This window comes from Nyctereutes procyonoides, unplaced genomic scaffold (genome assembly GCF_905146905.1).
Source record: "Nyctereutes procyonoides isolate TBG_1078 unplaced genomic scaffold, NYPRO_anot_genome, whole genome shotgun sequence".
Lineage (NCBI taxonomy): Eukaryota > Metazoa > Chordata > Mammalia > Carnivora > Canidae > Nyctereutes > Nyctereutes procyonoides.
This window is the reverse complement of record NW_026575132.1, coordinates 15,091,678-15,107,163: the sequence shown is the minus strand read 5'-3', so window position 1 is coordinate 15,107,163 and position 15,486 is coordinate 15,091,678. Positions and strand designations below refer to the sequence as shown.

The window sequence follows — 15,486 nt, the reverse complement described above, 5'->3', positions numbered from 1 at the left end:
GCCTTTGGCTCAGGGCATGATCCAGGATTGAGTCCCATATCCGGCTCCCTGCATGGAGCTTGCTTCTCTCTCTACCTATGTCTCCACCTCTCTCTCTCTTCTATGTCTCTCATGAATAAATAAATAAAATATTTTAAAAAAATAAAAATAAAGATAGCTAGAATTCAGATAGCCCTAAATCGACTTAATAGGATGAAATTTCAAAGTGTTTCTAAGTGTTTGCTAACAAACAGAGACTTAAGAAACACGCTTTTAAAGTAAAATATGGGATGACTCCCATCCTAGAACATTAAACTGCAGTCTGAATTGTGGTCAGAATTAAAACACACACACACACACACACACACAAAAAAAAAAAAGAATTAAAACACAGCAGTTTATTAGAAAATAAAGCATTTCACAAGATCAATAAGTCATGTGAACACATACAAGTCCAAAAAATACTAGTGTATTTTGTTAATCTATATTTTAGCCTTACACTAGGAAGCTGGAGTCCCAACTTTGATGGATATTATAGAAACAACACCAAAACAGCAACAAAGAACACCGTTCTCACAGACCACAGACAGATCAGAATCTCCCAGCGATGGAGGCAGGTCATTGCTTGACCTTGTTCTCTGAGCCAACCTAGCCAAGAAAGAACTTCAATTCTGAAGGAAATCAAGCCAACATTCAATTATCCAATCTGATGATACAGAAAGAAAGGATAGCATGTTGAGTTTAAATATCTGACCAAATCTTTTCCGAGAGTGATCTGCTAAATAAACCAGTTTCTTAAAAAAATATTTATTTATTTATTTATTTATTTATTTATTTATTTATTTGAAAGAGAGAGCACAAGCTGGGGGTGGTCAGGCAGAGAGGGAAGCAGACTCCTCCACTGAGCAGGGAGCCCTACGGGGGGATCTATCCCAGGACCCTGGGATCATGACCTGAGCTGAAGGCAGACGCTTAACCAACTGAGTCACCCAGGTGCCCCTACATAATGTTTTAAAGAGAATCCAGTTTCACCTTCTTTCCTCTTCTTACCTACGCCTCTCTCAGTTTGAAGCGCTCTCAAAGTCTGATACAGACAAAAGACAGATCCTGAAGAGAAAGAGGAAAAATGGGCATTGATAATCCAAACAGATATCCCAGTGAATAAATCATGAGTTAGTTGCACTAAAAATTTATTTTTAAAATTCCTCTTCACCAGCCAAAGAGAAGCAAATAATATTAGGGGGGGGTTCTTTTTAGCCCTAAAGAGCCACACTAAGATCATTTGGTAACCCAGGAGAACTCTAGAAAAATATACTTTCAGTGACAAAGCATCTTTGGACATTTCTATGAATTGTCTCCCATACATTTACCCCTAGTGATTAATATTTGCTGGATATTAAGGTGAGTGTGCCAACTCGACAGAGAGATGAAATCATAGGCCTCCAGAGCTCTTGCTATTTGAAAATGGGCAAATCATTAAAAGTATCACTACAGCTATATTATTTAGCTTTCATATATTTTCTGAAAGACGAGTAAAATACAACTATGACAACAGTTACCATGGAAACCGTTTCTTTCTGCTGCCTTCTTGAATAGTAACATTTAATCTGATGCATTAATCTAGTAGCTGAGGTGTGAATCACCTTCTTTTCCTCATCAATTCCCACATCACCAAACCGCACAACCCCTCTCTCCTAACACTCTTTGTCAAAAAGTGAGAACATATTTTGTCTTCTAGCCGGAATTACTGAACACCCACTAAATAATTTAAATAAAAGAATAGAAATAGGGTATAACTTTTAAAAAACAAACAACACCAAGCTCTATGATGAATGTCTGTGACTCATTACATGACAGATTTTTTAAATTTGTTTATGTAATGTTAATACTATCTTGAAAGAAAAAATGCTTCTGTAAGGCAGCACTTCATGAGGAGCTCTATTTTCCTAGTCTGTTCACTCTGGTCCTCGGAATGCTGGCTACAGGAGCCCAGTGGGCTCAAATATCTATCCAGAGCAAAAGAAAAAATTTTAACTTGGATCTTTATGATGACCACCTAAGGATTAGTTAATAATGAATGAGTCTGAAATACAAAATGAAAATTATGAGAGAATAATTACATAGTTCACTTGAGCACTGTTATATCCAGCAAATCACAAATGATATAAATTCAAATATTAATTTCCAGTTTTCTTCACTAAGAAACTCTGAAAATGTATAACCAAGGGAAGCTAAACAGACCTGTCCAGGCCAGATCTCTGGATTCTACTGATCCTCACTGGCGGGTCTCATACTGTTCTTGCTCAGAGCTGATTTGTGTTGAGATCTCTCTACCAACACTATTATTTCTATTTGAAGAAATTTCTCAGGCTACATTTATGATTTTATCAGAAATACACAGCTATGTGACGATGGTATTCCTAAGAGGTCTTTGTTTTCCTTAACTACTCTGCGCAAGATATGTGTCACAAGTTTTAGGTTACTGGGTGGATCCTCCTTTTGTCTACAGGGACCCAACTACATCTACATTTATGGATTAGAGAGCATTCTGTGTTTGCTGGTTCTCAGTTGTGTCTGGTTCTATTCTTTGCTCTGAATTCTGACCTTAGTTATGGCCATGGAAGGGTTGCATTCTGCCCTATTGGATGGTAAGAGTAACTTTCAAATTAGGGGCCAATCAACAGATGGACTTTCCCAATTTACAAACATGCAGGTGCCATTACACTTCATAAGTAACACTATTAAGACCTTTTCCCAGACTCGCAGTTGTCTTGCATTACAATTTTACTCAAAACAGGTATAAGTGTGTTACACATTTTTCTCTAATATTCATCTTTCATAGAATTCTGCAAAATGCCAACCATTCAGCACAGAATATCATGCCCATTTTGATAAGCAAATGATAGATCTTACCATGTCTACAGAATGTTTTAGGTTCATTAAAACTCCATTTTAATTTCCAAATAAGAACCCAGAAGTAGATAGAATCTTGAAGACATATAAAAATAAAAGTAGTACTTTGGAGTATATCTAGTGCCTCTGATCACATGCTACTTCATTAGTATCTACATTATATATGAAATAATCTACTGATTCAACAAATAATTACTATGTCTACCATATTTCAAGCAGAAACCCTGGTTTTTTGGAGTTTGAATTTTAGTATGTGTTGGGGGGGGCAGTGGTGAGTAATACCATCAACAAATAAATTTAAAGCAACTTAGATGACGATAAATTCCCCAAGTAAAAAAGGGAGAAATTGACAGTAATACAACAAAAGTAAGGGATTTTAACATCCCACTTATATCAACAGATAGATCATCCACACAGAAGATCAACAAGGAAACAATGGCTTTGAACAACACATTAGACCAGATGGACAACAGATATATACTGAAAGTTCAATCCAAAAACAGAAGAATACATATTGTTTTCAAGTGCACATCGAACATTCTCCAGAATAGATCACATGTTAGGTCACAGAACAAATCTCCACAAGTTTAAAACTAAAATCATATCAAGCATCTTCTCCAACCATAACAGTCTAAAACTAGAAATCAATTATAAGAATAAAACTGGAAAAACACAAACACATGGAGGCTAAACAACATACTACTAAAAACCAATGGGTCAACGAAGAAATCAAATAAAAAGTTTAAAAAATACATGGAGATAAATGAAAATGAAAACACAACAGTCCAATCCTTGGGACACAACAAAAGCAGTTCTAAAAGAGAAATTTACAGTGATTCAGGTCTACCTCAAGAAGCAAGAAAAATCTCAAATAAACAATCTCACCTTGCACCTAAAGGAACTAGAAAAAGAAGAAACAAAGCCTAAAGTTAGTAGAAGAAAGGAAATAACAAAGATCAGAGCAGAGGGGCACCTGGCTGGCTCAGTCAGTAGAGCATGTGACTCTCAATCTCAGGTTGTGAGTTCAAGCCCTGCATTGGGCACAGAGCCAACTTAAAAAAAAAAAAAAAAAAGATTAGAGCAGAAATAAATGAGACAGAGACTAAAAAGAATAATGGAAAAGATAAAACCTAGAGCAGCTTTGTTTAAACAATAAACAAAAATGAAACCTTTAGCCAGATTCATCAAGAAGAAGAGAGGTCTCAAAATCAGAAATGAAGGAAGAGAAATAACAAATAACATCATGGAAATACAAATTATAAAAGACTACTATAAAAAATTATATGCCAATCAATTGGGCAACCTAGAAAAAAATAGGTAAAATATACGATCTTCCCAAACTGAACCCAGAAGAAACAGAAAACTTGAATGGAGCAATGACTAATAATAAAATTGAATCAGTAATCAAAAACTTCCCAACAAACAAAAGTCCAGGACCACATGAATTCACATGTGAGTTCTACCCAACATTTAAAGAAGAGTTGATGCCTATATTTCTCAAACTATTCCGAAAAATAGAAGAGGAGGGAAAATTTCCAAATTCATTGTATAAAACTAGACTTATTCTGAGGCCAAAACCAGACCAAAACATGACCAAAAAAGAAAACTACAGGTCAATATTTCTGATGAACACAGATGCAGAAATCCTCAACAAAATATTAGCATGCTAAATTCAATAATACATTAAAATGATCACTCACCACAATCAGGGAGGATTTATTCCAGGGATGCAAAGATAGTTCAATATTCCACAAATCAATCAATATGATGCACTACATTAACAAAAAGGTCAAAAACCATATGATCATTTCAACAGATGCAGAAAAAGCATTTGACAAGATTCAATATCCATTAATGATTAAAAAAACTCCCAAAAAAGTAGGTCTTGAGGAAACATACTTCAACATAATAAAGGCCATACATGAAAAACTCACAGCAAACATCATACTAAATTGTGAAAAACTGAGAGCTTTCCCTCTAAGATCAGGAACAAGACATTTACTTTTGCCAATTTTATTCAACATAGTACTGTAAGTCCTACCCACACAGCAATCAAACAGGAAAGAGAAATAAAAGGCATCCAAATTGGTAAGGAAGAAGTAAAACTATCACTATTTGCAGATGATATATGATACTATAGGAAACCCTAAAGATTCTATAAAAAACAACAACAAACTATTAGTAGTAATAAATGAATTCAATTAAGTTCCAGCATACAAAATTAATATACAGAAATCTGTTGCATTCCCTTTCACGAAGATGGCGTCGAAGGTGAAGAAGGAAGCCCCTGCCCCTCCCAAAGCCAACGCCAAAGCAAAGGCTTTGAAAGCTAAGAAAGCAATGCTGAAAGGCATGCACAGTCACAAAAAAAAGAAGATCCGTACATCACCTGCATTCCGATGACCCAAGACCCTGCGTCTCCGAAGGCAGCCCAAATATCCTCGAAAGAGTGCCCCCAGGAGAAACAAGCTTGATCACTATGCCATCATCAAGTTCCCCCTGACTACTGAGACAGCCATGAAGAAAACAGATGACAACAACACACATGTTCATTGTGGATGTCAAGGGCAATAGCACCAGATCAAACAGGCTGTGAAGAAGCTCTATGACATTGATGTGGCCAAGGTCAACACCTTGATCAGGCCTGATGGAGAGAAGAAAGCATATGTTCGACTGGCTCCTGACTATGATGCTTTGGATGTTGCCAAAAAAACTGGGATCATCTAAACTGAGTCCAGCCGGCTATAAATCTAAATATAAATTTTTTCACCATAAAAAAAAGAAATCTGTTGCATTTCTATACACTAATAAAAAAGTAGCAGAAAAAGAAATTAAGGAAATAATTCCATTTACAATTGCATCCAAATGAATAAAATATCTAGGAATAAATTTAACAAGTAGGCAAAAAGAATAAAGTAGGCAAGAGATGCAGAAATTTAAGAGCTGTGGGGCACCTGGGTGGTTCAGTAGTTGAGGATCTGCCCTTGGCTCAGGTCGTGGTCTCAGAGTCCTGGGATCGAGTCCCACATCAGGCTTCCTGCAGGGAGCCTGTTTCTCCCTCTGCCTATGTCTCTGCCTCTGTGTGTGTGTGTGTGTGTGTGTGTCTCTCATGAATAAATAAATAAAATCTTAAAAAAAAAAGAAATTTAGGGCTGTATAGTACGGAGAGGTGAAAATATTAAGTAGGGGAGGGACAAAGGATGATAATGAAAAGGTGACATCTGAGCAAAGTTTGGGAGGTGAAGGAACAAGCCACATGTATAGCTGCAGAAAGAGAACTCTAGGCAGAGGAAACATCTAGTTGCAAATGTCCTGAGGCAGGAGCATTTCAGCTATGTTGAAGAATAGGCCAACTTGGGTCAAGTAGAGTAACTCAAGGAGAGTATCACAGGCAACGAGTAAGAGAAACAATGAGGGGTCAATTGTGTAGGGCCTTAAAGGCCATTGTTAAGAACTTTGCCTTTTACTCTTAATGAAATAAGAAGTCACTGAGAATTTTAAGCTAAGTGACATGATCTCCTTTCTGTTTTTCAAAGTTCACTCTGACTATCGTGTTGACAGCAGCCCAAAGGATGAGGGTTGGAGGGGCAAAGGAAAAAGCAGAGGGTCTAGTGAAGAGGCCATTGCAATAATCCAGGCAGAAGGTGTTGATGGATTGGACTTGGGAGTAGTAGTGGAATTGACAGGAAGTGGTCATATTCTGGGTATGCAGTGAAAGCAAAGTCAACAGCAGTTGCTTACGGATGAGATACGGGTTAGAAGGGACAACAAAATAGAGGAGAGGGAAAACCCCAGGATTTTTGGCCTGAGTAACCAGAAGATGCAAGCAATGTATCGACATGAGGGCCGCAGAAGGAGTAGGTGGTAGTGAGAATCCAAGACTTCCATATGGGACCACTAAGTTTGATATGCAGCATACACATGCAAGTGGAGGTGTGGAGTAGGCAGTTAGACACAGGCACAAAGACAGATCCTTCAATTCATGTTCACTGAGTGATTAAGTGAATTAAGAAGTAATAAATGGGTGAGTGAATGATTAAGCATTGAATGAATGAGTGAATAAGTGAATGAATATTGGGGATACAAAAAACATATACCAGTACAAGAACTAGTGAAGAATGTATAATTCAGCAGATAACTTACTGTCTGAAATAGCAAGGGCTTAAATGAGAAAACTAAGATAACTTGTGGTTGGGGGAACTGTAGAAATCAGTACAAAGCAACCCACTCACTGGGTTTTAAAATAACATTTTCAATTAAAAAAAAACTCCCTCAAAAGAATTCAAGTCCAAGAGCATCATTTTTTATATGTCTTATATGTATGTGCTAAAATTATAAAAGAATGATCAGATGAGGAGGGTAGTTCCCTAACAAACCACATAAATTGCATGCACGAAGCTATATATATATATACATTAAGTACTCTTAAGAAACAACACGATGGAGCATGTGGGTGGCTCAATGATTGAGCATCTGCCTTTGCCTCAGGCTGTGAATCCCAGGATCCTAGGATCAGGTCCTGCATCAGGCTCCTTGCAGGCAGCCTGCTTTTCCCCCACCTGTGTCTCTGCCTCTCCGAGTCTCTCATGAGTAAATAAATAAAATATTTAAAATATAAAAAAAAACCCACAATGCTGATCTTTGATTTTCCATGAAATAATTTCCATATTCTAGAAGTCATTCTATCTTAACGTTTTTAATATTTCAAATGTGTCACTGCTTTTAGGTATACATTGTTATTACACCTCATTTTAGAAATTTTTAAAGATACACACTTACTGATTTTAATTTACTAACTGTTATCTACTGTCTTAGGGGCCTGATCTTAAGTCACAGAAATTAAGGTATAGGGCAGCCCAGGTGGCTCAGTGGTTTAGTGCCGCCTTCAGCCCAGGGCATGACCCTGGAGACCCGGGATCAAGTCCCACATTGGGCTCCCTGCATGGAGCCTGCTTCTCCCTCTGCCTGTGTCTCTGTCTCTCTCTCTGTGTGTCTCTCGTGAATAAATAAATAAATAAATCTTTAAAAAAAAAGTCTTTAGAAAAAAGAAATTAAGGTATATACTACGCCCTACTAAATAATGTCTGTTTCTCTGAGTCTCTAACCAATTGGGTAATTAAAGTTTATATTGCAAAAATTAGAAATGAGACGACTCTGGAGTATTGTATAAATCTTATTCCTACATCTGTTCCTTGGGCTGCTACTTAAGTTAGCAAATGACAAGAAGGAAATTTTTCTTCAATATTTTTTTAAATCACAATGCTTTTATTTCAATAGTCCCAAAGAATAAGAAAGAGATAAAGCAATTTTTAAAACTTCATTTGATTTCAATTATAGTTATTTTAGATGATTTTTTTTTTACCTAAAATAAGCAAAGAACTATCTAATTAGTCATGACTAGAGAGGGCATGATGTTAGGGATACTTGACAAATAGTCCAAAATGAAAACTTCTCATAGAATATGAAAATCTTCCCATAAATATAAGATTATAACATTTAACACTAGTTTATCTTAGCCAAGAAAGAAAAGAGCCATTTAAATTAAGACTTTAAGCAAATTTTTTTCTTTCTGCTTTCCACTCCCGTTAACACTAAATTAGCTAGTTTCTCACATAAAATAGAAACTATAGAGTTGGGATCCCTGGGTGGCGCAGCGGTTTGGCGCCTGTCTTTGGCCCGGGGCGTGATCCTGGAGACCCGGGATCGAATCCCACATCGGGCTCCCGGTGCATGGAGCCTGCTTCTCCCTCTGCCTGTGTCTCTGCCTCTCTCTCTCTCTCTCTCTCTCTCTCTCTCTCTCTCTCTGTGACTATCATAAGTAAATAAAAAAAAAAGAAACTATAGAGTCTTCAAGAATGCTGTAGTGCTTATGTCAGGGCCGCAAAAGATAAAGTCTCAGCGTACAACTAGATTTATGTAGGAAAGTCTGTATGTTAAAGGACAGAAAGAAAATTGTTCCCATTTTCCTAATCCATAGGTTTACAAAAGTTCTAGAACATGGTTTCGCAACCTCAGCACTATTGATATTTTAGGCTGCATGCATCTGGGCCCTGCCAGATGTTTGGCAGCATCCTGGCCTCTACCCACTAGATGCCAGTAGCATCCCATCCCCAGTATGACAACCAAAACTATCTTCAGATATTGCCAAATATCCCCTAGGGAGAGCAAAACTGCCCCTGGTTGAGAACTCTTGATCTATATGTTCAGGAAATACATGAATTTACATAGATTCCTCTAGATGCGTTGCCTTTATACAAAATTTAACCTTGATTTCAGAGTTCATTTGCAGCTGTCACCAGAGCCCTTGAAAGAAAACAGCAGCAAGCAGCTGATACCAACAGAAAAGGGGAATTTGGTTCTTTCAAAAGTTAAATGTTATCTAACAAATAAGAAATAAATTCTAAAAATTTATACCACAGAAATCCCCCCAGATTAAACGACAGGTTTAAATCTGTTAAATGAGCTCACCTGTATTCTTCCAAAAATAATGAAGAAATACTGCAACTATCTACACAGGCCAGAAAACTGATCTTCTAAAAGGATGCTTAGTGTTGCTTTTTTTTTTTTTTTCCTCCTAAAGTGGCAGCTTCTTATTATCTTTTAAAATGTCATTTGGTGACTCAAAAGAAAACAACTGTAATTTAAACAGCAAGAAATGAGGGGGAATAAGTCAGTATGCGGCTTCCGTTTAGAAGTCACTAAGCTGTCTTGCCATGATTAATGTAATATGCTTTCTCCGCGGGCATAAAACCCCAGTTCTCTAAATACCATTTATATCCTGGTGGTTCCCACATTTCCACCTCATCCTGACCTGTCCCTGAGACCATGGCCAATTTGCTCATCAACCTATCCATTTAGATGACCAATAGTCCACTTGAAGGGAGCACATTCAGTTTTCTCTTAGCCTTCTTTTCAACTTCCCTCCCCAGCCCTTCCCCTGTTGGAAAATTGTTAACACTTCTCCCCACCAAAAAGCCCTACAGCCATTCTTGATTTCTGTACTAATTCCCTATTATTGCTATAAAAAATTTCCACAGTTTTGTGACTGTGTTTTACAATACAAATTTTTATCTTATACTTCTAGAGGTCCGAAGTTCAAAATCAAAGTCTAGAGTCTAAAGTTTAAATGTCAGCAGGGCTGGTTCCTTCTGGAGGCTCAAGGGGAAAATCTGTTTCTTTACTTTGTGCAGCTCCTAGAGGCTGTTTTCCTTGACTTCTGGATCTTTCCTCATGTGGTTCCAACCTCTGCTTCCATCATGACATCTCCTTTCTGACTGCTCCTAGGACTCTTGGGATTACATTGGGCCCACCCAGATAGTCCAGGATGACCTTCGGGTTTCAAGATCCTTAACTTAGTCACCACCTTAATAAAGTCTCTTTTCCCACATGCAATATTATGATTTATAAGAAACATATATATTTAGTCATTTAGACAACCAAAACACATTTCTCATATATATTTGGTCTTCATCTACACTTCCTGGCTCACAGCTCCAAAAACCTTGGAACTTCCTGAGAGAAGAGCAATAGGAGCACCATTTGTCATAATATTTGGTCTCTGGTCCTCAGTCCTTGAAATCACTTCAGAGCCATAAAGGTGCAATGATGTCTTGTTATTCATGACAGGCTCCTTTCTACCACAACTTGGTTTATATTAATGAGGTGACTTTTGGAAAGCACCTAAGGATGGGGGCTGGTTGCCAGGGGAACCAACCATGAATAGAGGGTTGGAAATTAGGTCCCACTCCTTGACCTCTTGGGAAGACAGAGCGACTAGAGGTTGAATCAGTCACCAATAACTAATGATTCCATCAATAATACCTGTGTAATAAAGCCTCAATAAAAACCCAAAAGGAGAGGTTCAGAGTTTTCAGGTTGGTGAACACGTAAAGATTTGCGGAGAGTGGCCTGCTCCAAGAGGGTAAGAAACTTCGTGTTCTTTCCCCATACCTTGCCCTAGACATCTCTTCCATCTGGCTGTTCCTAAGTTACATCCTTTTATAATACACTCATAATCTAGTAAGTAAAATGTTTCTAGAAGTTCTGGGAACTACTCTAGCAAATTCATCAAACTTAGAGGGGTTGTGGGAACATCTTATTTATAATTGGAAGTAGGGATCCCTGGGTGGCACAGCGGTTTGGCGCCTGCCTTTGGCCTAGGGCGCAATCCTGGAGATCCAGGATCGAATCCCACATCGGGCTCCCGGTCCAGGGAGCCTGCTTCTCCCTCTGCCTATGTCTCTGCCTCTTTCTCTTTCTCTCTCTCTCTCTCTCTGTAAATAAATAAAAATTAAAAAAAAAAAGAAAAGAAAAGATTTATAATTGGAAGTACAGGTGGTAACCTGGGGTTGCAAGAGATGTCTAAAGCAGGGGATGGGGAGCAGTCTTGTAGGACTGACCCTTCAGTCTGTGGGATCTGATGCTATCTCCAGGTACACAGCGTCAGAATTGCTGGTGTCCTGAGAACTGCTTGCGGGTATGGGGAACCCCTCCACACATTGGAATTTGGTGATCAGAGCCACCTTTTACCGTGTGAGGTAACATATTCACTGGTTCTGGGGATTAGGATGTGGACATCTTTGGTGGGCCATTATTCTGTCTACCACAACTCTTCCCTTTTTCTTGGCCACCCACCCTCAAATCAACAACCTAGAAGCTCTACTTCTTTCTTTTTTTTTTATTATAAATTAATTTTTATTGGTGTTCAATTTACCAACATACAGAATAACACCCAGTGCTCATCCCGTCAAGTGTCCCCCTCCATGCCCGTCACCCATTCACCCCCACCCCCCGCCCTCCTCCCCTTCCACCACCCCTAGTTCATTTCCCAGAGTTAGAAGTCTTTATGTTCTGTGTCCCTTTCTGATATCTCCCACACATTTCTTCTCCCTTCCCTTATATTCCCCTTCACTATTATTCATATTCCCCAAATGAATGAGAACATACACTGTTTGTCCTTCTCCGATTGACTTACTTCACTCAGCATAATACCCTCCAGTTCCATCCACATTGAAGCAAATGGTGGGTATTTGTTGTTTCTAATGGCTGAGGAATATTCCATTGTGTACATAAACCACATCTTCTTTATCCATTCATCTTTCGATGGGCACCGAGGCTCCTTCCACAGTTTGGCTATTGTGGACATGGCTGCTAGAAACATCGGGGTGCAGGTGCCCCTGCGTTTCATTGCATCTGAATCTTCGGGGTAAATCCCTAACAGTGCAATTGCTGGGTCGTAGGGCAGGTCTATTTTTAATTCTTTGAGGAACCTCCACACAGTTTTCCAGAGTGGCTGCACCAGTTCACATTCCCACCAACAGTGTAAGAGGGTTCCCTTTTCTCCACATCCTCTCCAACATTTGTTGTTTCCTGCCTTATTAATTTTCCCCATTCTCACTGGTGTGAGGTGGTATCTCATTGTGGTTTTGATTTGTATTTCCCTGATGGCAAGTGATGCAGAGCATTTTCTCATGTGCATGTTGGCCATGTCTATGTCTTCCTCTGTGAGATTTCTCTTCATGTCTTTTGCCCATTTCATGATTGGATTGTTTGTTTCTTTGGTGTTGAGTTTAATAAGTTCTTTATAGATTTTGGAAACTAGCCCTTTATCTGATATGTTATTTGCAAATATCTTCTCCCATTCTGTAGGTTGTCTTTGAGTTTTGTTGACTGTATCCTTTGCTGTGCAAAAGCTTCTTATCTTGATGAAGTCCCAATAGTTCATTTTTGCTTTTGTTTCTTTTGTTTTCGTGGATGTATCTTGCAAGAAGTTACTGTGGCCAAGTTCAAAAAGGGTGTTGCCTGTGTTCTCCTCTAGGATTTTGATGGAGTCTTGTCTCACATTTAAATCTTTCATCCATTTTGAGTTTATCTTTGTGTATGGTGCAAGAGAGTGGTCTAGTTTCATTCTTCTGCATGTGGATGACCAATTTTCCCAGCACCATTTATTGAAGAGACTGTCTTTCTTCCAGTGGATCGTCTTTCCTCCTTTGTCGAATATTAGTTGACCATAAAGTTCAGGGTCCATTTCTGGATTCTCTATTCTGTTCCATTGGTCTATGTGTCTGTTTTTGTGCCAGTACCACACTGTCTTGATGACCACAGCTTTGTAGTACAACCTGAAATCTGGCATTGTGATGCCCCCAGCTATGGTTTTCTTTTTTAAAATTCCCCTGGCTATTCGGGGTCTTTTCTGATTCCACACAAATCTTAAAATAATTTGTTCTAAGTCTCTGAAAAAAGTCCATGGTATTTTGATAGGGATTGCATTGAACGTGTAAATTGCCCTGGGTAGCATTGACATTTTCACAATATTAATTCTGCCAATCCATGAGCATGGAATATTTTTCCATCTCTTTGTGTCTTCCTCAGTTTCTTTCAGAAGTGTTCTATAGTTTTTAGGGTATAGATCCTTTACCTCTTTGGTTAAGTTTATTCCTAGGTATCTTATGCTTTTGGGTGCAATTGTAAATGGGATTGACTCCTTAATTTCTCTTTCTTCAGTCTCATTGTTAGTGTATAGGAATGCCATTGATTTCTGGGCATTGATTTTGTATCCTGCCACGCTACCAAATTGCTGTATGAGTTCTAGCAATCTTGGGGTGGAGGCTTTTGGGTTTTCTATGTAGAGTATCATGTCATCGGCGAAGAGGGAGAGTTTGACTTCTTCTTTGCCAATTTGAATGCCTTTAATGTCTTTTTGTTGTCTGATTGCTGAGGCTAGGACTTCCAATACTATGTTGAATAGCAGTGGTGAGAGTGGACATCCCTGTCTGGTTCCTGATCTTAGGGGAAAGGCTCCCAGTGCTTCCCCATTGAGAATGATATTTGCTGTGGGCTTTTCGTAGATGGTAGAAGCTCTACTTCTAACGTACATCCCAAACCAACTATTTCCCAGTAGTTCCTCTGCTACCACCCTAGGGCTGGCCTCATAAACTCTACCATGGGCAACTGCAACATCTCTGAACTGGGCTCCTTGCTGCTACTCTTGCCCCTCTAGAGCCCACTGTCTACAATGCAGCCAGAATAATTTTTTTTTAAATACAAATCAGAGAGTGTTATTTCTTTGTTTAAAATTCATCAGTGGTGGGTTGCCTGGGTGGCTCAGTGATTGAGCGTCTGCCTTTGGCTCAGGTCGTGATCCTGGGATCCTGGGATCCTGGGATCCAGTCCTGCATCGGGCTCCCTGCAGGGAGCCTGCTTCTCCCTCTACCTATGTCTCTGCCTCTCTCTGTGTGTCTCTCATTAATAAATAAATAAAATATTAAAATAAAAATAATAAAATAAAATAAAATAAAAACAAAATTCATCAGTGGCTTCCCATTATAACCAGAACAAAACCTTAATAGGCTCTTCATCCTCTGGCCCCTCCTCACTTTTAAAAAATAATGCAGGAGGAAATATGGAATTTTTTCCTCCACAAAATCTTTCTCCCTCCTTCCCCATCAACCTTCCAAGGCTGAGCAAGAGCTCCTAGCAACTCACTGAAGGGGGGCACTTGTGTTTCCACTGTCCTTCCTGGGTCTCTCCAGAGGCAGAAGAAAGCAACTTACCACTAATTCTAACCCTAAGCACCCCCTCTCAGTCCATCTTAACTATAAAATTCCTGCTAAAACTATCAGAAAATTAAAAATATGTAAGAAATAAAAATGAAGAAGAAAAGAAAGGAAGAAACATAACATAGTGTGATATATTCTTCACATTTCATACATAGCATGCAGACAAAAGATAATATCTTAGGTTGATGGGTCTAAAAATAGGGCAGAGATAAATTATTCAACGTTAAAAGAACTAAAAATAAAAATTTAGCAGCCTTTGGGGAGTGTTGGGAGAGAGACTTCTCGTCTTCATTTTATTATTTTATGAACCCTGAATTCTTAAATCATGCAAATAGAGCAGAGCAACTACTAATTTTTCACAGATATTTACACTAATTTTATAAGTGAAGGTGTGCATTTTTATATATGCAAATCTGTCATCAGTTTTTCACCTACTGTCATATTCTTTTCCCTCTGATTTCTCAGACTGCTCTTCAGAATTCCCCCACCAGAAACTTCCACCATTTCCTGGTGATAAATCAGGGGGTACTATGATCCCATCAGCAGCATCTCTCTGGAACATTCTTCTTTTTTTTTTTTTTTAAAGATTTTATTTATTTATTTGACAGAAAGAAAGAGAGGGAAAGAGAGCACAAGCAGGGGGAGCGATAGGCAGAGGAAGAGGGAGAAGCAGGCTCCCTCCTGAGCAGATATCTCAACATGGGGCTTGATCCCAAGGCCCTAGCATTCTGACCCAAGTTGAAGGCAGATGCTAACTGACTGAGCCACCCAGGTGCCCCTAGAACATTATTCTTTAGGCTCTTTTCTGACTCTATTTTTCAAAAACTCTTTTCTCCTGGAATCACCTCATACCCACTACTTCTGGAACCAGCTGCTGTTCTCACTTCCAAATAATGAGTCCACATTGGACAACTCACCTTTCAACATGCCAGAATTGCAGAATTCAGAGAAACCCTAGAGATGTCACACGTCCATACACACACACACACACACACACACACACACACACACTCTATTAAAACTAGTAAATGAATTC

At 38.8% G+C, this 15,486-nt stretch overlaps 1 protein-coding gene and 1 pseudogene across 3 annotated transcripts in view; one reads left to right on the top strand and one right to left on the bottom strand.

The window, feature by feature from the left end:
* Positions 1-15,486, bottom strand: part of ADAM23 (ADAM metallopeptidase domain 23) — a 169,343-nt gene that overhangs the window by 130,712 nt on the left and 23,145 nt on the right. The gene's annotated exons all lie outside the window — the stretch shown is intronic.
* Positions 5,152-5,619, top strand: LOC129522922 (60S ribosomal protein L23a-like; annotated as a pseudogene).